The following is a 25,338-nucleotide window of genomic DNA, read 5'->3' as shown; positions in this document are numbered from 1 at the left end:
AGTGGCATTACATCATACCAACAAGCTTCTGCACAGCAAAAAGAAACCATCAATACAGTAAAAAGACTATCTACTGGATGGGAGAAAATATTTGGAAATCAGATACCTGATAAGGGGCTAATGTCCAAAATATAGAAAGAACTCACACAACTCAATGGCAAAAAAGCAAATGTCCCGGATTAAAAAATGAGCAGAGGATCTAAATAGACACTTTTCCAGAGAAGACATACAAATGGCCAACATGCATATGAAAAGATTCTCAACAGCACTAATCATCAGGGAAATGCAAATTAAAGCCATGATGAGATATCACCTCACACCTGTTAACATTGCTTTTATCAAAAAGACAAGAGTAACAAATGCTGAGGAGGATATGAAGAAAAGACAACCATTGTGCATTGCTGTTGGGAATGTAAATTGGTGCAGCTGTGGAAAACAGTTCTTCAAAAAGTTAAAAATAGAACTCTCATGTGATCCAGCCATTTGACTTCTGGGTATTTATTTAAAGAAAACAAAAACACTAACTTCAAAAGATATCTGTGTTCCCACATTCATTGCAGCATTATTTACAGTAGGTAACATAAAAGAGAAATGGATGAAAAGGGTCAAAAGACATACTTACATACATAAATTAAATATATAAATAAATAGCCTTCTTGATATAATAATTAAAAAAAGCTATGGTTCAAATTACCTAATACATATTTATATGGAACACAGATTTAGCAATCACATAGGGAAGGAGAGTGGTTGCCATAAATACATAATAAAATGTCTCATTCAATAACTTACAATATTTGTATGTGTTTCAGAAAGTTATCTTCTTACAAAGGTGGCAAAGTTATCCAAGTTAGTATTTCTTGGCATTAAAAAAATATCACAAAATAGATGAAATGTTATCCAATCCAGAGTGGTAAATAAAAAGTGTCCAACGAATTTGCCTCTCTGCACCTTAGGAATACAGTCTGGGTTTTTTCTGGACTCTACCATAAATATCCCTTTCCAACTGTAGATTCAGCTCTCTTTTTATCATTTCCTGCACATACATCTGGGAAACTATTTTACCTCAAAACTCATGTGAATTAAAATTCATTTTTAAAAAAATATGGAAAGGAATGAAGCATGAAGCATCACGTAGGGAATTAGTAGTTATTTAATTGAGAGTAACACTATTGTCAAAATTGATGCAAGGTTGGTGAATCACATGACCTGCATGTTTTCACCTCTGAAAGAAAAGCTTCTTTCAACTGCAGCCTTTTCTCATTCATGAATACTTTTATTTTGCAGACTCCTAAGTGCATTGTAAGAACTCTGTTTAAAAACAGATTACCTTAAAAGAAACAAGAATGGAAAGTGAGAGAATATATTGGAATAAGCAGTCACTCATTTTGGCTAACTTGGCCTTGGTTGGGTCATTAGAGAACCATGAACCTGTTAAATACAATTTGCAAATGTTTTCAGTGCTAGTTTTGAGTCATATTGGGCTGAATTTTACGGGTGACCTAATGAGTAATGAACTATTAAAAAGTACTCTGATTTTGAAAGAGTTCCATCATTTCAAATTAATTTCAACAAGAGGATAAGGAAATTTCAGATATTCCAAATGTCCTTCATTAGGGAAATCAAGAATGGTTTTCTAAAATATGTTTGGTCTCCATTATAGGCAGAGAGAGATTCTGAAACTTTGCAAGGAACTGTTGAAATTCAGTGATGAGTTTAGATCAGGTGGAATAGCAGAATGGTGTGCCTTTTCTGCTGAGATTTGCTTTAGGAAGTCAATTCACATCTTCTGTACTAGACTATGTTTTGAAAATATAGTTTTAAGGGACAAAAGGACAGGAAAAAAGTAGAGGAAACCTAGTAGGTCTCTGTCTGATGCTAAATTTTATTGCAGTGGTCGCCTCCTCTTTTGAATAATAGTAACAAGTATTACCTACCCAGTGCTTTGTTGTTTGCAAAATTTATGCACATTATTTATTTAAAAAAATAAGATCTCATTGTAATCAGTTTCTACTATTGATAAAGATTTTTCCATTAAAAAGTTGCCTTTTTTTTTCCTTGCTCCCTCATCTCCTCCATCCTGAACCAGAACTATTTATTGAAGTCCCCACTGTCACTTTTGTCATAAGTACACATTCCCTATTCTTCTCTATTGGTCTGTCTAACCAGTAGCCTATTCCACAACGTGCTAATTACTCTAACTTTATAATTACATCTGGTAATGTAAAGTGTCCTTGACTCTGCTTGAATGCTTGCATTTCCATATGATTTCTGCAGTTTTCTTGTTAATTGATATACACACATACATATACATATTGCTAAGATGTAAAGTGGGATTGTGTGGAACATACAGATGAGTTTTGAGAGAATTGACAAAACTGGGCAAAGCACTTAACTGGCACTTAGAGAAAAAGAATATTCAAATGACCAATAAATGCATCACCACTTCATTACTCATCAGAGAAATTCAAATTAAAACCACATGACATTTCACTGTATACTTAACCAGAATGTCTAAAATGAAAAATACAGATAGTATCAAGTGTTGGTAAGAATGTGGCACGACTAAAATTCTCAGACAGTATCACTTAGGAAGATCATCTAGCAATATGTATTAAAAATGGCCGTGCTTGCTTCGGCAGCACATATACTAAAATTGGAACGATACAGAGAAGATTAGCATGGCCCTTTGCGCAAGGATGACGCGCAAATTCGTGAAGCGTTCCATAAAAAAAAAATGGCCATAGGTATGTCCCATAACCCAGTAATTTCACATCTAAAATATACCCAACAGAAAATATGTTCCCTCAACATGTGTGTGTGTATTCGTAAATGAATGTTCACTGCAGTACTCCATGTAATTGGCCCAGAGTGAAAACTACTGTAACCCTGAGCAAGATACCTCTCTGTGCTTTTTGTTTTTCATCTATAAAAGCAGGAAACATCAGAGTGAATTATTATTTTTTAAATTTTTTTAAGTGTTTATTTATTTTTGAGAGAGACAGAGACAGATTGTGAGCAGGGGAGGGGCAGAGAGAGGCAGAAACAGAATCTGAAGTAGGCTCCAGACTCTGAGCTGGTAGCACAGAGCCCAACATGGGCTTGAACTCACGGACTGTGAGATCATGACCTGAGCTGAAGTCGGAGGCTTAATTGACTGAACCACCCAGGCATCCCTATTGTTGTTGTTGTTATTATTATTATTATTATTATTATTATTATTATTATCAGCATCAGCATCATTAGGGTGGCTTTGAGGATTAAGCAACTTAATATGTCTATAGCACTTAGAACAACTGTCCCTCGTGTATAATAAATAATATGTAAATATCTATTATTAAGATGAAACACATAACAACCAGAAAGATTCTAATATTTCAGCGTCTTAGGTTCCTTCTGTGGCTGAAGCACATTTTGCTTTTGTTCAGAACTATTTGGGTGAAAACTGACAAAGAAACATCCATGTTTGTACTGCTTGTGTCTTCATCAATCAAAGAACATTCATTAATTGTCTCTCCACTGTGTAAGGCATCACCATTATCAAGTCAGACAACAGCATTTATTACCTGTTCCCTGTGTGCAGTGCAGAAAGAAGTATTTATTAAACGTCCACTTTCACATTGTGTCATGTTCTTTCTAAAGCTAGTCAAAAATCCCTTTTCTGAAATAAAATCATGATTTACAACTTTATAAAAATAAAGTTACTTTGGCTTTGAATAGTAGGCTGCACAGTATGAATTCCTATTCATAATTGATGGCAGACATACATTCTTCCTTTTACTTAGCACTTAGAATGATGCCAGTTAGCAGCATTATATTGTCCATTTCTCACACGCTTAAGACTATAATATTGATCAGCTCAGTTAGTCTTCCATTCTCTGCAAACAGAAGTGCCCATGGGCAAAGACCTTCTTATTATAAGCTGGTATTCTACTTTATCGTTTGAAGAACCATTCAGTTAAAATAGGGGCAGTGGTGGTTAAGGTGCAGACAAGCATGGAAGGAGACATGGCGGGGCAAAGGAAATTTCTGAAGGGCTCTTTTCAATTGGTTCTGAATCTCAGTGTTTATTTCAGGTGGAGACCATGACTGGAGGCCAAACAGGATTGTCTGTGACTTTGAGTTGAACCCATCCTTTATAAGTAGGATCTTGATAAAGTTTCTGGACACAAGCCAGAACACCTTGACTTCCATTTAGGACTAGTAGATAAGCTGGAGTCCTCCCTGCTTACCTTCTTTGTTAGCAAGATGTGAAACCAGTGAGAGTGGCCTGCTTCCTTGTTGATAGAGACACAAACTAGCTGAAATTCTGTCTTTCAAATCAAGATATAATTTAGTATCTCATTTTTTAACTTTTAAAGTATACTGTTTCTTTGCAACAAAATTTGAATAATAAGTATCTTTTGAAATTATCAATTCTGTTTTTTGTAATTGGTATGCAAATTAAGTACTTAGGTCTAAAACTGAAATATTAGATTAGAATTCCAGAAGGAATACTGATTTTTTGATTCAGGTACCTCCTCCTAGAGATACCACCTCGTATGTCTTAATTTGCATGTTAAGAACCTCTCTGAATAGAGGCCACAATGTTTTCAAAATATCCACTGAATCTATTCCTTTGTCCTTTCCTACATTCAACAACTATATGGTGTTCACCTGTAATGTACCAGGCACTGTTGTAAAGGCTAGGAATAGAGCAGTGAGAAAGCATACAAGTCCCCACTATCATAATGTTTACATGGCAATGGGGGGAAAGACAGTGGACAAATAACTAAGTACATGAACAAATAACTTCAGGTGGTGATTATGTGAAAATGATTAAATAAGTGCTATTATAGAAAGTATCTATGGAAGATGCAGCTGTTTTCCATAGCATTACTGAGGAGGAACATTTGCACTGAGCCGTAAATAATTACTCTCCAGCTGTGACCAGATTTGGAGGAAGAGCTGGTGTCATCGTTAGGGTGTACTTCATTCAATGAATGTTTATTGAGGGTCACAATTAGGGGACAAAATAATATGACTTTATCCTAGACTTCCAGAATTGTTGAGCAAAAGAAAAGGTATACAGTTTACCCTTGAACAACACAAGGGTTGGTTGCTGACCACCACATAGTCAAAAATCCATGTATAACTCCTCAAAACTGAACTACTAATAGCCTGTTGTTGACCAGAAGCCTTACCTGTAACATAAAGGAATGATTAACACGTATTTTGTATGATATATGTATTATATACTGTATTCTCTTTTTTTATTTTTTAATTATTTTTGAATGGTTATTTTTGAGAGAGAGAGAGAGAGAGAGAGGGAGCATGAGCGGGGGAGGGGCAGAGAGAGAGGGAGACACAGAATCTGAAACAGGCTCCAGGCTCTGAGCTGTCAGCACAGAGCCCGACGCAGGGCTTGAACTCACGAGCCGTGAGATCATGACCTGAGCTGAAGTCGGACACTTAACCGACTGAGCCACCCCAGGCGCCCCAATGTATTCTTAGAATAAAGTAAGCTAGAGGGATGCCTGGGTGGCTCAGTCAGTTTAGCATCTGACTTTGGCTCAAGTCATGATCTCACAGCTCTGGAGTTTGAGCCCTAAATCCGGCTCCATGCTGACAGCTTGGAGCCTGGAATCTGCTTTAGATTCTGTGTCTCCCTCTTTCCGCCCCTTCCCTGCTTGCATTCTGTCTCTTCGTCTTTTTCAAAAATAAACAAACATTAAAAAAAAATAATGATAATAAAATTAAAATCAAAAGAGCACTGTCACAAGTGCAAAGAAAAAGAATAAAGTAAGCTAGAGGAAAGAAAATGATATTAAGAAAATCACGCGGCACCTGGATGGGTCAGTCGGTTGACCATCCAACTTGAACTTTGATGCAGTTCAAATTCATGTTGTTCAAGGGTCAACTGTATGTGTCCTTGTGTACACATCTCCCTGCATTAGTGAACAATGCAAATTTTATAGACACTTGATACAGAAGGAAGAGAAGGAAATCCCTGAATGAGCTTTATCTGTCATGTCTTTCCTCTAAAATACGATCTTTCAACCATTACCATAGCTTTTTTGCTTTTGCCCTTTCCTCATACAGCTTCAGATTGTTGTCTTCATCTCTGTTTTCATAAAGTCATTCCCTTATTCTCATGCTTCACACTTCAAATGATTCCAGCCTTTGCTAGTTTAGTCCTGTCTTAGTTGCTTTGTCTCTTCATGCCCATCACAGGTGCTAACCAAACAAAGGGCCTTATGGAAGACAGATATTATAGAAAGCAGTGTTCTTTTTGTATTATTTATTTAAGTCATGATATTCACAGTCTCATCAGAAAAGGTTATTATTGTTATTCCATGAAATATCCCTTAGTGAATCTCTTGGAATTCTCACTTGGCTTTGGGAAGTGAAAGAAAATCCATAGCACAACCCCATCCCAGGCCAACAACTATGACTCCAGTGATTCTTTTCTCCTTTATTCTCACTAATTTCTGTAATAGATTGGGAAGCGTGTGTGTGTGTGTGTGTGTGTGTGTGTATGTGTGTGTAAATGCTGGAGAAGAAGGTGAGTTGAAATAGCGCCTGAGGAGTGGCGGAGCCGGTTAGGAGACTTTATTGTGATAAGGTGACTTGTACTGAATTTCTGTAGCAGGTTTAATCATTCCTGAGATAAACTCACTTGAGCGTGGAGAATTAACTGTTTTTTTGCTTATTTTGGATATTACTTGCAAATTTTTTTTGAGGATTTTTACTTCTGTGTTCATGAGAGATAATGGTCCACAGTTTTCTTTCTTGAAATAATGTTTTATCTCATTTTAGTATCAGAATAATGTCGGTCCCATAAAATGATATGGACAGCATTTCCTCTTCCCAAGTCTTCTGAAAGAGTTCATGTAAGATAAGTATGTTCTTCGTAGACATTTTGAAGAATTTACAAGCAAGACCATTTGGGTTCAGAGTTTTTGTTGTGTGAAGATTTATTTATTTATTTATTTAAAAAAATTTTTGTTTTAACATTTATTTATTTTTGAGACAGAGAGAGAGCATGAACAGGGAGGGTCAGAGAAAGAGGGAGACACAGAATCCGAAACAGGCTCCAGGCTCTGAGCTGTCAGCACAGACCCTGATGCGGGGCTTGAACCCACGGACCGTGAGATCATGACCTGAGCCGAAGTCGGACGCTTAACCGACTGAGCCACCCAGGCGCCCCTGTTGTGTGAAGATTTAAATTACAGACTAAATTCCTTTAACCAAAATCAGGTTATTTAGATTTTTAATTTTTTTCTTGTATAGTTTTAGTAGAATTGTTTAAAGATTATGTTCATTTCATCCAAACTGTCAAAAGTTATTGTCATCACATTTTTCATAGTAATTCCTTATAGTCCTTTAAAATCTGTAAGATGCATCATAATGTCCCTCCTTTATTGCTGATGTTGATAATTTGGGTCTACTTGCTTTCTAGAGTATTATAATTAGAACTTTATCAGTTTTTTTACTTCAAAGAATTAGCTTTTGGTTTCATTATTTTTTCTTTATTTGTAAATTTTTATTTTACTGTTCTCAAATTTTTTTTAATTTAAAAAAATCAGTTAAAAATATTTTCTAATTTCCCTTGTGTTCTCTACTTTGCCTGTGGATTATTTAGAAGAATATTACTCAATTTCCAAATGTTCAAAATTTTAATTTAATCCTATTGTGGTTGGAGAACATGTTCTACAGTTTTTCAAAACTTTTCAGTTAGTTGAGGCTTGTTTTATGGTTCAGCAAGATCTTTCTTGGTGTTGGGCATCTGTCATATAAATATCAGTCAGTTAAATCACATTGTTTAGTAATGTGACTCACATTTCTGTATTACATCTGAATATATCTCTATCTGTCCTATCACTTATTAAGAAAGAAGGGCTAAAATCTCTAACTAAAATTGTGAATTTCTAAATATGTCATTTTAGTCTGTTTTGCTTCTGCTTTAAACTGAATTATTAGTTATATACACATTTAGGATTTTAACATGTTCTTGATGAATTGAAGAGCATCAGGAAATGTCCTCCTTTATTCCTGGCAATATCTCTTGTCCTGACATATACTTCATCAACAGAGTCAATTCACCTTTCTTATTATTAATGTTCACATGGTATACATTCTCCATCCTTTTACTTTTAATGTACCTGTTTCTTTATATTTAAAGATTATTACTTATTTTAAACTTTTTTAATGTTTATTTTGAGAGAGAGAGAGAGAGAGCAAGCATGAGCAGGAGAAGGGCAGAGAGAGAGAGAGAGAGGGTTCATATTCTATCTCTGCTGTTTCTTCCATTTGTCCTCAATTTCCTTATCTATAAAATGAAAATAATCACAATAATTATACCCATTCTGTAGGGTTGTTTTAAGTATTAAATGAGTTAATATATGTAAAATGCTTAGACTTATGCCTGGAGTATAGTAATCAATATATATTAATGTACTAGGTTGTATTATATAAGCGTTATAATGGATGTAATTAGTTCTGTTGTTACCATCATTACTATTATTATTACTCTTTATCTTCCCACCTTAACTGAATGATAAACTCCCAAGGGACCTGGTTGGAAGTTTGACACGTATTTTAAGTGCTCAGTTTCTAACACTTAGTGGATCTTTGATGAATATTTTAGAATATGATGTTTTTATTTTAAGGGTCACTTCAATGAAAGATCATATTATTACTATAATACTTATACTGGCCATATACTTTTGCCTTGGAACCACACATGGTTTCTAAATTGTATATATCTAAAAAAATTTTTTTAATGTTCATTTATTTTTGAGAGAGAGAGAGAGTGAGTGAGCAGGGGAAGGGCAGAGAGAGAGGGAGACACAGAATCTGAAGCAGGCTCCAGGCTCTGAGCTGTCAGCACAGAGCCCAACATGGGGCTCGAACTCACAAACTGCAAGATCATGACATGAGCCGAAGTCGGATGCTTAACCAACTGAGCCACCCAGGCACCCCTAAATTTCATATTTTTAACTAAGAAATCACAAAAGGGATTCATCAGATGGGAAAAATAATTACTTTTTTATATATATTTTATAAGTCAAATGGGAGAAGAGTTTAAAAGTTGAAAACTTCCATAGTGATGCAGTTTTGTAACCTGGAGACTTGACAGGTATATAATTTATTGTAGTAAACTGAAATACTGTCACTTAACTGCCTTGACCTTTCCCTTTATCTTCAAATGGGGCCGTTGCTTATATAAATAATACGTAGCCCGGTAAGTTTTGGAAAAGGACATTATTGCAATTTGTATTTAACTTATTAAGGATCTGGGGAAAATCCCTTGTGCTAGTAATGCTAAACCCACAAAGCAAGTTATAAGAAAAAGTCACTTCCTATTTCTTCTCTGCCACTGTGTAAACATAGCTTGGCAAATGACAAATGGTTGTAGTTTCTGTACCATTCACGACTATCTTAGTATACTTCCCATGTAACTTTGTGTAAAAGCCAAATTTAGTTCAAGCAGTAGTATGTAAGACAGTATTTTAGTATATGGAAATGCAGTATGCACTCAAAAAAGGACGTAAATGCGGAGAAGTAGAAGACCATGGGGAATATACAGTAGTATATAAAAGGTTTGCTTTAGTACAAGATGAAAAAGATGAACCTTCAAGCAGAAACTCTGTCTCCCCAATGATAGATAGAGAGCTTTCATTTAAGTTCAGTGGTGGTATTTGGGACTTAGGTTTACATTTAGAATATTATGTTTTGTTTTTCTAATGGAATTATTTTCAAAATGAGAGCAATATATATAAAACTGCATTATGGCCCTTTTGTTCTCTCCCTATCAAGATATAGGATATTTAGTATATTTCAGCCCAGCGAATTTCAAATTTTATTTTAGTTTATAATAGTTGACTTTTTAAAATTCAGCTCTACCTCACATACCCTAAACATAGCTTTGCATATAGATTATTTTCTCACATTTTAATGAAAAACCTCATGATTTTAATACTGTATCACTTAAATCCAAAACCGGAGACATTTCTGCAGTATGTTAAACAAAACATATTGGCTTGGATTGAATTTTGACTTTTAAGGTGATTTCGTGAAGTACAGTCACGGTGCTTATACAGTTTCATGGAATAGACATGTCTGTTGTATTTTGTTATTTACCCTTGCAAAGTAAGGTTAAGTCAAATTACGTGAGATACTATGTTGTGGTGTTAAATGTGGAGTCTGGGTGGACTCCCAAGTTTACCTCTAAGTCTGTTAAGTCATTGATTTTTTTTTCTTGTTTCCCATGAACTAGCCAAACTTAGTGATACATGGAGTTCACTGGAAGGATATGTTCTTTTAGATAGTTTGGGAGTTCCTGTGGTGCCTGGGTGACTCAGTTGGTTAAGCCTTCGACTGTTGATCTCAGCTTAGGTCTTGATCTCAGGGTCATGAGTTTGAGCCCTGTTGAGCTCCATGCTGGGCATGGGGTCTACATTAGAAAAAAAATACATAGTCTCAGAGTTCCTGAAAAAGCCATCCTCCTCCACTTCCTCCTCCTCCTCATCATGTATATTACTACATCTCTAACTTCTTTAGTCTGCTGATATAATGGATTCCATTAATTGATTTTCAAATGTTGAACCAGTCTTGTATACCTGGAATAGGTCCCAGGTATGATTGTTATGTATAATTCTTTTTATACATTCTTGGGCTCAATTTCTAGTATTCTTGAGAATTTTTCCATGTATGCTCATGAGAAGTATTGGCCCCTGGTTTTTCTGTCTTTAATGTCTGTCTGGTTTTGTGATTGGGATAATGCTGGCCTTAGGAAGTGTTCCTTCTGCTTCTATTTTCTGGAACAGATTGTGGAGAATTGGTATTATTTCTTTCTTAAATGTTTGTTAGAATTCATTAGTGAAATCTTCTGGGCCTGGCAGCTTTCAGTTTCTTACACTCACCATCACTGAGCTAAAACAAATAAAAAAGTCTGAGTCCACAGCTCCCTTATTTATTATTCTAGAATGCAGTTCAACTTTCTTCATTGCATAAAGTATTTTGGTCTCTATTTCTTCCATTTTTTTATTTGTGTGTGTCAGCCATGAAGAGAGGAGTGTGTGAGGGTGTGTGTGTGTGTGTGTGTGTGTGTGTGAGTGCGAGTATGTATGGTGTAGGCCATGGGCTTTAGAGGTTAAAAGAAACATGAAAAATTATGAGAGATGACAAATGAATAAACTGGGAGTATCTAAAAAGGAATGGATGATGGGGTGCTGTGGTAAGAAAGCTTGATTATTTCCCCTCAGTAAAAGAAAGTCACAAAAATTCTTACTTATTTGTAAATCTAGGTTCCTAAATCTAAATCTGCAAACAGGGCAGGATAAAGTTCCATAAAACTAAACAAGAAAATGGCATTAGGGGTGCGCCTGGGTGGCTCCATTGGTTAAGCATCTGACTCTTGGTTTCAGCTCAGGCCATGATCTCACAGTTCCTGGGACAGTGTGGAGCCTGCTTGGGATTCTTTCTCTCCCTCTCTTTCCCTCCCCCCATCCCTGCTCACATGCTCTCTCTGTCTCTCAAAATAAATAAACATAAAAATAAATAAATAAATAAATAAATAAATAAATAAATAAATAACTTTAAGACATAATAGCGAGAAATAAAACTTGATTAAATAGAAATTTCTTGACAGTTTATAAGATACATAAATTATGATACAGGCAAGGCACAGAATTTGATTCTCCAAATATATTTGCCTATAAAGAAAAAATTTTGATTCTCTAACATACTTTATCTCCAGTTTCATCTTTGAAGGCAGGGTGTAAGAGGTACTTTGATGGAAAGATTTGAAATAATAGAAATAATAGAAATTGCCCTGCAAATTTCTCCCTAACCTAGTAATGAATAGTTACAGTATTAGCAGACACATGGTTCTTATCCTTAGGCTTCAGGGGTGAAGGCCCTGTTCTGGTTTCTGCCAAATCCCTTGAACTGCCTCAAAATTTAATCTTGTTAAAGTATTGCTGCTATTGAGTTTCGCTGTCATTGTATTGCTTTCAGTGATGATGTTGATGATGATTATAAAGAAGATGATGGCTTTCGAGGAACTCTGAGATTATCTAAAATGGATATACATTCAGTGAACTCCATAAATCCCAAAGCTTAACAAGGGCATGGGAAACACGGAAAAAACAACTGATTTGATAGATTTAGAGTGGGATTTTTCAGTCTCAGCACTACTGACATTTTGGGCTGATATTTCTTTGTTGTTGGGGATGGAGGAGCGGCTGTCTTTTTCATTGTGGGATATTTAGAGCATCCCTGGCCTCTACCATCAGCTGTCGGTAGCATCCTTCTATTGACTCCACTCCCATTTTTGACAATCAGAGAGGTCTTCAGATGTTACTTAATGTCCCTTGTGTACTAAACTTACTCCTGATTCATAATCTACTGATCTAGAGTTATGATTGAAGTCCAGGTCAGAATTCACTTTTAATGCCACCATTTAATAGCCTGCTTAATTTGACTCAAACTTACTGTTACATCTCCCAAGTATATTTCGTCTATAAAGCCAGGATCTTTACTATTTGAGAGGTGGTTTTGAATACCTGTTACCCTAGGTTCTTTGCATGTATGATTATGGCTGTTGTACTCAAGGATCTTACAATTTAGTAGAGAAAATGAGGTATTTTAAGTGACAAGATGTACCATATTCTGTACTAAATGACAAAGAAGGGGATAATAGCATACACTAGGTGTTCAGGGAGAGCAAATCAAGTAATAAGCCTCAGGAGAGGCATTTGAATTTTGCCTTGAAGGATTAGATGGGATTTTCAAGAGGTGAAATAGAAATACATTCTTGACAGTGGGGTTATCCTACAAAATGACATTGATCTTGAAGGAATGTCAAGTCAATCTGATCAGGTGACTTTGTGCTTAGGTTGCCTCCATGAAGAGAATGTAGTTCTCTGTTGACCGGAATAATCTGACATTTAGATGGAATAAGCCTCATCAAGCATAACTTATGTGAGTCAATTCTTGAAAGACCAAATTATTTTTAATGTGCTAACAAAGTCAGAGATCTGAGCATATGACTCTCACGAAACACATATAGCACTTTGTGAAGCATCTTCTCACCCAAAGGGCCACCATTGTATGCATGGGCCCCGGTCACCTGAGTGTTCAAGTAAAATCTTTCTTCCAAGGTGGCAGTAGAGATTAGAAATAATATGTATAAATAACACTCATTGTGACCAAATCTCTGCCTATTCTCTTCTACCTTTGGTAATTGTATTTGGAGTATTTGGGGTATTTGAAGAAGGGAACAGACCAGTCTCATTGACAGAATCTTAGGATATCTCTGAGTGGCATGGGTGGGGTGTGGAAACACTGAAGCTTAATTTGATAGGGTACCATCAAGAATTTCCTCTCTAAGCCTAAATCAACAGCTCAGCTATGTCAGTCCCATGACAAACATCTGGAATATTTCTGGATAGGTGAAGGATTGAGCTTATAACGTAAGCTCTGCCAACAAATTACAGCTCAACGGGAACATTATTGGTATTTTGGGTGGGACAGTTCCTCATGATGCAGAACTGTCCTGGATATTTAAAAGTGTTTAGCATTTGTTAGCTTTTATCAACCAATACCTTCAGTAGCCCCAAGTCACTGTGACCTCAGTTCTCCCATTTTCATGGCTCCTGGGTTTACAGACATTATCAGCACATTGAAAACCACTGAATTATATGTTTGACCTTGGGATAATGGTGTGGGGCAAATGGGTGCCTGTGGGAAATCCTCCTTTTGTTCTACATTTCTTCTGCTGTGTTACTAGCCTCCTGGCCATGGGAGTTCAGGAGAAGGGACCTAAGTATCCACACTTGATCCCTGGAAAATATCCAAATGGCTCCAGACTCATTTGACATTTTGGCATGAATTGTATTAACATATATCTATCATTGATTGAAAAATGTACCGTTATTTTCTGTACTACTTAAAAGATAAAATGCTGCCAAATAATTTATGAAATATATTTTTAAATCACATAGATTTTGACAGCTTTATACTTATGAAAGAGTTCCTTTAGATTTAGACAAGATTTTTTATCCTGTATTATTTTTGTGGATTAAAAACAAATGCAATAAGCAAAATAAAATGAGAAGGTATTCCTAACTTCTTTACATTGTGACTTTTCTAAAAACCATTGTCACTTAGGGGCGCCTGGGTGGCTCAGTCGGTTGAGGGGCCGACTTTGGCTCAGGTCATGATCTCACGGTCTGTGAGTTCAAGCCCCGCGTCGGGCTCTGTGCTGACAGCTCAGAGCCTGGAGCCTGTTTCAGATTCTGTGTCTCCCTCTCTCTGACCCTCCCCCATTCATGCTCTGTCTCTCTCTGTCTCAAAAACAAATGAACGTTAAAAAAAAAAAATTAAAAAAAAAAAAAAACCATTGTCACTTGGTGTCTATGTTTTTCTACATGATATTGCTCACTATACTATCAAGAGTGTTCTGTTATTGCCATTGGGATTTAGCAATGTCTTCTGCCTTCAACTGCAGTTTTTTTCCTGTTAGAAGTCTTGGGTTTGCTTGTAGGTACATGCTAAAATGTAGTAACAGCTTCATTTACCTGTAGATATCTTCTTTAAAGTTCTCTGTTGTTGATTTACAAAAAAATATGGAATTTTGGTTGTTCCTCCAATGTGTAAGTTTTTTTTTACTCATATCAAATTTATCCCCCTTGTATTCTCATGTTTTTCTGTGAACACAGTAACTTTTTGTTTCAAAGATAAATTGTAGTACAGTCTTTCTGAATATATTTTCAATGATAACTAAACTCAACATATGTATAGTAACAATCCACTAGTACACATAACTCAGTTGAAATCATGGCAAATGAACCACCATGACCAAATATGCTTATGTGCTGACAAAGACAACTATTGACTGACATTGATTGGAATAAGCATCCTGATTACAAAGATGTCAGACTGTGAAAAGTATGTGTATCTTATCCCATGAAACTTAGGTCTCAAAAATAAATAGATACATAATATCAAAATTGTATCTATCCTATATATCAAGTAGGATAAAAGTAAGAGCAAAAACTTATTAAGACTAAAGTTTCTGGGGCACCTGGATGGCTCAGTTGGTTGAGCGTCCCGACTTCGGCTCAGGTCATGATCTCGCAGTCTGTGAGTTCAAGCCCTGCGTCGGGCTCTGTGCTGACAGCTCAGAGCCTGGAGCCTGTTTCAGATTCTGTGTCTCCCTTTCTCTCTGCCCCTCCCCCGCTCATGCTCTCTCTCTCTCTCTCTCTCTCTTTCTCTCTCTCTCTCTCTCTCTCAAAAATAAATAAACATAAAAACAAAAGACTAAAGTTTCTGATTTTCATGGCCTGGTCCTGGTTGATAGAGATGGGGATATTATATGACACAGGGCCCAGGAATGTAGAATCCCAGAGGATGAAGGAGGGAGGGAAATCTCTGCCAGTGGAAGAAGGAGCCCAAAACAGAACCCTGAGTTCTGGGTGAAGCAAGACCACCAAGTGCTTCAAATTGTCAGTACCTGGCACATAGTAGGAGCCCAGTGAATGGTAGGTAGTCCCTACTAATAACTAGAGGCAGTAGAGAATAAAGGTAGAAACTTCAAATAGGAGACTTTGTTTTTTCAGTAGTTTCCTGAGTGTAGGTGCTAGGTCAGTGTCCGACCCGTGTTTCTTACCACATTCTGAGACCCAGGATCTGAGTTCTGCAGACCACTCTGACTTCTCTCATTCCCTCCCAGCCACACTGGCTTCTCTCCATTCTTCAAACACCCAGAGTAATTGCTCTTTCTGGGTCTTGCTTGTACTGTTTCTTCTGCTTCCAACACTCCCCCAAGACTGACACATGCCTGCTTCCTTCACATCATCCAGGTTAGACTTCAAATCTCATTTCCTCAGAAAGTTTTTCTGACCATTTTATTTCAAGTATTCTCTAAATCCTACTTCAGTCACTGTCTGTAATTTTAACCTGTTTGTGTTCTTAGTATTACATCTAATTCTCCAGAATGGTGCTATCCAATAAAAATATAATGTGAACCACAGAAGTACATAATTTAAATTTTTTAGTAGTCACATCAAAAAAATATAAAAGAAACAGGAAAAAATAATTTTAATATTATTTAACTCAGTAGATCAAAATTATTACCATTTAAAGGTGTAATCAATATAAAAATTGTAAGAGATATTTCATACTCTTCTTACCACTTTACCTTTTCAGAATTTGGTGAGTATTTTATACTTATGGCTCATTCAGCTAGTACTGGTCACATTTCCTGTAGTAGCTACCTGGGTTGCTAATGGCTATTATGTTGGCTAGTGCAAATTCTAGAATAATTTCAGTTTTTAATTTATATATCTGTCTTTATATTCAGTTCATTATGCTTGTATCTGTGAAAAGAATTTTGGTCTATTAAGGTCAGGGAATTTAAATCTGTCAGGTTCATCACTGAATCATAACACCAGGAACAGTACCTGACACACAGTTGGCCTTCAGTAAATATCTGTTAACCTAATCACTTAAATAGATATGAAGTTCAGAACCTGAGATATGGCTGCATAGTTACCAGATAAACTCATAGGACAGTAGAGACAGTTAAGAGAGGATAAGAAGAGGCATAAAAATACTACAGCCACATCTTTTAGACTAAAAACAAAATAAAATATCAGACAATACCAAAACCTTGGTGAGAATGTGGATCAGCTAGAACTCTCATATGTTATTGGCAGAAATGCAAAATAATGCCATCATTTTGGAACAGTTTAGCAGTTTACCATAAAAATTAAATACACACTGTCTATATGACCCAGAAAACCCACTTCTGGGTCCTTATTCCAGTGAGATACAAATGTGTATTCCCACAAAAATGTATAACATGAATTTATAGCAGCCTTTATTTGTTATCACTGAAAACTGGAAACCCAAATGTCATTTAACTGGTGAACAGATAAACAACCAATGGTACAGTCATACAATGAGATGCATTTATCAATAAGTAGGAACAAACCACTTATGCATAACATGGATGCAAAAACATGAATGAACCTCAAATATGTAATGCTAAGTGTTACATGCCATATGATTCCACTTACATGAAATTCTAGAAAAGACAAAACTATAGGGGCAGAGAACAGATCAGCTTTGCCAGGGGCTAAGGTAAGGAACAGCATGAAGAGCAACATTAAAGAGTTCCTAGGAAGTTGTTCTGTAGCTCATAGAACTGAGAACTGTATAATTTAAAAAATGCAAAATGAAACATAAATTAAAAAATAAAATTAAATGACCTTTATAAGTGCATTAAAAAAAAGAAGCCCTAGAAAATGCACAGTTGCTGTTATAGATGTATCAGCAAACAAGGGAGCACAGAGTTAGGGCACTTGGCATCTGGCAGGAGATGGGTTTCATGCAGTTTGGGGGAGAACAGGGAAATAAAGAGGCGAAAAGCAGGTAGCAGGGACCCAGTCAAGGGCCTGCATACTGATTTAGTCTGGAAGAAAAAAGAGGGTCTAGTAGGGCTGCAGCCTCAGCACAGGGGGTGCTGAGAACCAAGGCGAGTCATGAGGCCTAAAACGAAAACAAAAGCCCTGTTCGTAGAAACTCTGGTACTAGTCCAAAGCAGGACTTTGCACAGCTATCCTGATGCTGGGCCAGTGCGCTTGGATCTTATATTCTTTCCTGCTGTGTTGAGGGGAGCTAGTTGTCAGCAGACTGCATTCACTCTGTTTTCCTTTAAAAACAAAGCCATTCAAAGTTTTTTTGCTGAGCTACAATGCTGGCTGGTCAGGCCCTGGGGGCCCACAGTCCCGATCCCGTTACTGTAGTAGGCTTGATGGCATCTGGAGGTGATGTTCCTGCTGATGACCACCGGCCCACTGGGCTGGGGAAAGAGGTCATGATGGCTGCATAGAGCGAATTGGACCTTTTCAGTACGCTAGCCTCAGAGGAAACTTCAGACACCAAGGAAGACCCTAATTTAGTCCCCACCATCACCAACAAGCAAATAGTTGACTGAATCTGTTCGAGAGAACTTCAGTCTGCCATCTGGTTCTGCCTGCACAAAAGTGACTTGCAGCGATTCCCTGACTATGGAACCCATTCCAAGAGGGTACTCCACCAGTTGGGCCACCAAACCCCTGCACTGACTTAGTGCTATAAAGTTTCTTCTTTCCAATAAAGACTAGCCACTGGATTGGCTTCTCTTCAAAAAAAAATCCTTCCAAGTTCTCCGTGGGCTCCTTTCTGCTAGAGGCATTTCCTAGCATCCCTTGAATCTAGGTGTCACCAAATACCTAATTGGGAACAAACAGAAATGATGTAGTCGTTGAGGCATTTCTGAAAGAAATGGAAGTTATAAATGTAAAAGTAACCATAATGGGGAAAATATAGAGGGACATGAGGAGGCTGAAAATAGACCTATGTAGGATGGGAATAAAACAGAATCCAAAAATGAACCAGAAAATACATGTCATAGAAGAAGACTGAAGGAATTAGAATTGAATTGAATCGAATGAGAATCAGGTTATTTGAGGAGAAGAGTGTTTCAAGGAGAAGTCAGCTAGAGGATTTGGGGCAGAGAGATAAAGGCCCATGAGAACAAATCCTAGTTGCACGTGTTTCTTTGGTGGTAGGAACCATGTCTTCCTGCAGAGTACTCCAAAATATTGCTTCTCAGAATCTACAATTTGGCTTTATTTCACATGAGTTAAGGAATTAGTTCTTATATTTCTACCCACTGCAAGCCTATTCTTGCTCATCTACCCCACAGCTCATAGTTTCACTATTGTCTCCAAAGTTAATTTTCTTGTATTATTTAAGATCATTAAATATAAATGAAATCAGGCAAAAAAAAGTACAAATGTCTTAATAAAAAGGTTATTTTTCAGACATTGGGGTAAAGTTCTGCTTATGCTTCCTCGAAGAGTTCCTTGTATGTTAAGTTTGAATGATACTTCTTTAAGTGAGGGGCAAAGAAAAAAAAAACTTACATTTTGAGACTGAAATTATTAATGAGAAATGAATTTTTAATATTATTCAATCAGCTGGGAGATTTTAGAAGCCATATGGAATGAACTATCCTATAATACTTTTCAAAAAATGGCATCACTCAGTGGGCACACTGTCTGTTGAGCAAACACATACTAATGATGCGTATCAGTTATTCAGCCCTTACTCTGTGTTAGAGGCTGAGCACAATGCTTCATTTACTGTTGCATTTTCTCCACAAACAGATAGGAAAGTCTGGGCTCAGTGAGGTCAAGTGAAGTGCCCAAGTACCCTATCTGGTCAGTAAAGAAATGGGGCTCAAATTCAGGTGTTGGATTCTAAAGCCCATTTAATGAACCAGCATAACAAATTGCTTAATTTGAAGGCAGAAAACACATCATAAAAGATAAAGTATAAGGAAAATATATTGGTAAACTGGAAATATACATTATAAGGAATTGATTATTTTGGCTGCAAGACCTCTCATGTACACTGAGAGAACTTTACAATTCACAGAAATAGGGTGTGTTTTAACTATTAGCCTTTTATTGGAAATGTTAAAATATTTTTCTAGATGTCCTTCGAGTATTAAAAAAATGTCTTTTTGTATGATAGAGGCAAAACATTATCAGGTACATTTCTTGGGAAGAAAAGGAAAGTGTTTTATTTATTTTTTTAATTAGAAGGAAATGTTAACTAATTTTCTAAGAAAGTAGAGTTTCACTTAAAGCAATGATTAAAAACAGCCTTTGGATTTTATAAGGTAGTTGTATACAGGTATTACATTACATTTCTTCAGATTAGAAGATGACAGAGGAGTAGGGGGACTCTTGGCTTGCCTCATCCCTCAAACACAGTGAGGTAAATATCAAATCATTTTGAACACTCAAGAAATTCATCTCAGGACTGAGAGAGCAGAACTGCACAACTACGGGTAGAAAAGAGCATTGTGGAATGTGGGAGCTGCAGAGTTGATTTGGGGGAGAGAATAGCTGCGGGTGCTGCAAAGGGGAGGGAGCCTTAGAGAGAGAAGCAAGAGAAAAAGAAAGAGAGAAAGAGTGAAAACACACACAGGGAATTAAAAAACAAAAACAAAGACACTGTTCCCCAAAACCATTGACTGGGAAAGGGAGAGGGGCTAAATACTACAAGTTTATATAAACAGCAGAGTGCAGAGTCTGAAGTTTCAGAGGTCCATGCCATCACTGGGGTTGTGTCTGAAGGGCTTGGCTATGTTCTGGTGTGGAGGGAAGGCAGACACCTGAGGGCAGGCAGCGTGTGTCCCCTGGGTCACACGGGAGAAGCAGTTCCCCTGCTTGAGTGCATTTGGGAGTGGCAGTACAGCCTCTCTGGGGGCAAAAGAACAGGCAGCATGCTGTCTTGTTCCCTAGCATAGAAACAAAGACACCAGCTAAGGGTGGTGAGCTTTGGTGCTAGCTTTTACCTAAGCTTTACCATAAACTCCAAATCGCCGCGTGGTCACACAACCGATTTCTGGGACAAGTCAGGATGAGCCACATTGCAGTAAGACCCTCCCCCAGAGGATCAGCATGGGTCCACCCTATGCATATCTCTAAACTTCTGAGTTTTGAAACCCCGCCATGCACCTAAAATAAAACAGAGGAGTGCTGGGCCACCTGGCAGGCAGACAGCTCTGATGCAGGGGAGGGTGAAGGCGGGGATCTGGTAGAAGCCAGGGACATAAGAGAGATGATTATTTGCTCTTCTTTGAGGGCTTCCTGAAGAGTGCCAGGCACCAGCTTCCTGCTCAGGACAAGAGGGAATGACACCGTTTTTTTCCCCCACCCATCAGTACTGACAGACTTTAGGGAGCAAAACAGCGCCACCCAGTGGAGGCTGGAGCTGCCTCCACCAAGCACGCCCCCCGCCCCCCACCCGCCACCCCCACCTGTGCCCTACACATGCATCTCCAGTATGGGGAATCTGCCTGAGAATCAGAGTAGCAGGCTTCTTCTTCAGAAGACCAGCACAAACCCCTCAAATACACCAAGTTGGAAAGCTTCAACGCTACAAGAAATAGGATCTAGTTTCCTTTCTTTGTTTTTTTTGGACCTTTTCTTAATATAACCATTACTCTCAAGAATAGGAACACAACAGGCTTTTCTAACAATCACACACACACACACACACACACACACACACACACACACACACACACAAAACAGTTACCCAGACAAAATGAGAAGACAGAGGAATTCATCATGAAAGAAAGAACAGGAAAAGTCATGGCCAGGGGTTTAATTAATACAGATACAAGTAAGATGTCTGAACCAGAATTTAAAACAATAATAAGAATACTAGCTGGACTTAATAGAAGACAGTAGAGAATCCCTCTTTCCAGAGATAAGAGAACTAAAACGAGTCAGGCCCAAATAAAAAATGCTAAACCTAGATGCAAAACTGAATATATGCTATGACAACAGGATGGATGAAACAAAGGGACGAATCAGTGATAATGGAAGAAAAATTATGGAAAATAGTGAAGCTGGAAATAAAAGGGAAAGAAGGGTTTTGGATGACAAATGTAGACTTAGGGAACACAGCAACTCCTTAAAGTGTAAAAACATATGTATCATACAAATAGCAGAAGAAGAGGAGAAAGAAAAACAAGCAGAAGGTTTATTTGAGCAAAGTATAGCTGAAAACTTCCTTCATCTGGGGAAGGAAAAAGACATTAAAATCCAAGAACTATGCAGAACTGTTAAATTCAACAAAAGCCACCATCACCAAGATATGTCATAGTCAAATTCACAAAATACACAGAAAAGGAAAGAATCCTGAAAACAGCAAGGAAAAAAAGTTCTTAACCTACAAGGGAAGACAGATCAAGTTTGCAGCATATCTGTCTACAGAGACTTGGCAGGCCAGAAGGGAGTGGCAGGATATATTCAATGTGCTGAATGGGAAAAATATACAGCTAAGAATTCTTTATCCAGCAAGCTTGTCCTCAGAATAGAAAGAGAGATAGTTTCTTAGACAAACAAAAACTAGTGGAGTTTGTGACCACTACACCAGCCCTGCAAGAACTATTAAAGGACTCTTTGGAGAAAAAAGATCAAGAGTGGCAAAGACTAGAAAGGAAGAGAACATCATTAGAAACATCAACTTTCCAGGTAACACAATGGAACTTAATTCCTATCTTTCAGTAATCATTCTGAATGTAAATGGGCTAAATGCTACAATCAAAAGACATAGGGTATCAGAATGGATAAAAATACAACAAGATCCATGTATGTGCTGCCTACAAGAGACTCATTTTAGACCTAAAGACACCTGCAGATTGAAAGTGAAGGGATGGAGAACCATCTATCATGCTGATAAATGCCAAAAGAAAGCCAGAGTAACCATACTTAATATCAGACAAAATAGGTTTTATTTTATTTTATTTTATTTTATTTTATTTTATTTTATTTTATTTTATTTTATTTTATTTTTAATTTTATTTATTTTAAAATGTAAAGCCAAGTTAGTTAACATATAGTGTAATAATGATATAAAGAATAGAATTTAGTGATTCATCACTTACATATAACACCTAGTGCTCATCCCAACAAGTGTCCTCCTTAATGCCCCTCACCCATTTAGCCTATCCTCCCACCCAACACCCTATCAGCAACCCTCAGTTTGTTCTCTGTATTTAAGAGTCTCTTAAGGTTTGTCTCCCTCTCTGTTTTTATATTATTTTTGCTTCCTTTCCCTTATGGTCATATGTTTTGTTTCTTAAATTCCACATATGAGTTAAATCATATGATATTTGTCTTTTTCTGACTGACTTATTTCGCTTAGCATAATACAATCTAGTTCCATCCATGTTGTTGCAAATGGCAAGATTTCTTACTTTTTGATCACTGAGTAATATTCCATTATATACATATACTACATCTTCTTTATTCATTCACCAGTTATTGGACATTTGGGCTCTTTCCATACTTTGGCTATTGTCTATAGTGCAGCTATAAATATTGGGGTACATGTGCCCCTTCAAATCAGCCCTCCTGTATCCTTTGGATAAATACCTAGTAGTGCCATTTCTGGGTCATTGGGTAGTTCTATTTTTAATTTTTTGAGAAATCTCCATACTGTATTCCAGAATGGCTGTACTGGTTTGCATTCCCACCAGCAGTGAAAAAGGGTTCCCCTTTCTCCACATCCTTGCAAGCATCTGTTGTTGCCTGAGTTGTTAATGTTGGTCATTCTGACTGGTGTGAGGTGGTATCTCAGTGTGGTTTTGATTTGTACTTCCCTGATGAAGAGTGATGTTGAGCATTTTTTCATGTGTCTGTTAGCCATCTGGATGTCTTCTTTGGAGAAGTGTCTATTCATGTCCTCTGGCCATTTCTTCACTGGATTATGGGTGTTGAGTTTGATAAGTTCTTTATAGACTTTGGGTACTAACTCTTTATCTGATAGATCATTTGCAAATAAATTCTCCTATTCTGTCAGTTGCCTTTTAGTTTTGCTGATTGTTTCCTTTGCTGTGCAGGAGCTTTTTATCTTGATGAGGTCCCAGTAGTTCATTTTTGCTTTTGTTTCCCTTGCCTCTGGAAAGACATGTCAAGTAATATGTTTCTGTGGCTGAGGTCAAAGAGATTGCTGCCTGTTTCATCATCTAGGATTTTGATGGCTTCCTGTCTTATGTTTAGGTCTTTCACTCATTTTGAGTTTATTTCATGTATGTTGTAAGAAAGTGGTTCAGGTTCATTCTTCTGCCTGTTACTGTCCAGTTCTCCCAGCACCATTTGCTGAAAAGACTGTCTTTATTCCATTGGGTATTCCTTATTGCTTTCTCAAAAATTAGTTGGTCATACATTTATGGGTCCATTTCTGGGTTTTCTATTCTGTTCCATTGATCTGTGTGTCTGTTTCTGTGCCGGTACCATACTGTCTTGATGATTATGGCTTTGTAATATGGCTTGAAGTCTGGAATGGTGATATCTCCACCTTTGGTTTTCTTTTTTAGGATTGCTTTGGCTATATGGGGTCTTTTCTGGTTCCATACAAATTTTAAGATTGTTTGTCTTGCTCTGTGAAGAATACTGGTGTTATTTTGATAGAGATTGCATTAAATATGTAGATTGCTTTGGGTAGTATTGACATTTTAACAACATTTGTTCTTCCAGTCCATGAGCATGGAATGTTTTCACATTTTTCTGTGTCTTTCACAATTTCTTTCATAAGATTTCTATATTGCAGTATGTAGATTTTTCACCTCTTTGGTTAGGTGCAATTTTAAGTTGGCTCAATTCCTTTATTTCTCTTTCTGATGCCTCATTATTGGTTTATAGAAAGGCACAAGGGGCATTTGGGTGGCTCAGCTGGTTAAGCATCTGACTTCAGCTCCGGTCATGATCTCCTGGTTTGTGGGTTTGAGCCCCGTTTCAGGCTCTGTGCTGACATCTCAGAGCCTGGAGCCTGCTTCAAATTCTGTATTTCCTTCTTTTTCTGCCCTTCCCTGCTCATGCTCTGTCTCTCTCTCAAATATAATAAATAAATGTTAATTTTTTTTAAATGCAACCGATTTCTATACATTGATTTTATATCCTGTGACTTTGCTGAATTCATGTATCAGTTCTAGCAGTTTTTTTGTGGAGTCTTTTGGGTTTTCCACATAGAGTATCATGTCCACACAAACTAGATTCAAACCAATTTAAACCACTGTAACAAGAGATGAAGAGGGCGTTACATTGTAGGTACCGGTTCTATCCATCAAGGAGATCTAACAGTTATAAATATTTATGCCCCCAACATGAAAGCACCCAAATATATATATCAATTAATAACAAAAATAAACTCATTGATAATAATACCATAATAGTAGGGGGCTTTAACACCCTGCTTACAGCAACGGACAGATTATCTAAGTAGAAAATCAACAAGGAAACAATGGCTTTGAATGACACACTGGACTGAATGGACTTAACAGATGTATTCAGAACATTTTATTCTAAATCAGCAGAATATACCTTCTTTTCAGGTGCACATGGAACATTCTCCCGAATAAATCACATACTGAATTACAAATCAGCCCCCAACAAGTGCACAAAGATTAATACTATACCATACATATTTTCATATCTACAATGCCATGAAACTTGAAGTCAACCACAAGAAAAAATGTAGAAAGACCACAAATACATGGAGATTAAAGAACATCCTACTAAAGAATGAATGAGTTAAACAAGGCATTAAAGAAGAAATTAAAAAATACATGGAAGCAAATGAAAATGAAAAGACAACAGTCCAATTCCTTTGGGATGCAGAAAAATCAGACCAAAGAGGGAAGTATATTACAGTACAGTCCTACCTCAGGAAGCAAGAAAAGTCTAAAATACACAACCTAACTTTACACCTTAAGGA

At 37.1% G+C, this 25,338-nt stretch overlaps 1 non-coding gene across 1 annotated transcript; it reads left to right on the top strand.

The window, feature by feature from the left end:
- The first annotated feature begins 2,626 nt into the window (after window positions 1-2,626).
- Window positions 2,627-2,734, top strand: LOC122218755. The gene has a single exon (XR_006202087.1). It is a non-coding gene; the product is annotated as a U6 spliceosomal RNA (small nuclear RNA).
- Window positions 2,735-25,338: the final 22,604 nt, after the last annotated feature.

The sequence above is a fragment of the Panthera leo genome, chromosome B1, assembly GCF_018350215.1.
Source record: "Panthera leo isolate Ple1 chromosome B1, P.leo_Ple1_pat1.1, whole genome shotgun sequence".
In the NCBI taxonomy this organism is placed as follows: domain Eukaryota; kingdom Metazoa; phylum Chordata; class Mammalia; order Carnivora; family Felidae; genus Panthera; species Panthera leo.
Note: the sequence above shows the minus strand (reverse complement) of the source record. Positions and strands in the feature narration are given on the sequence as shown.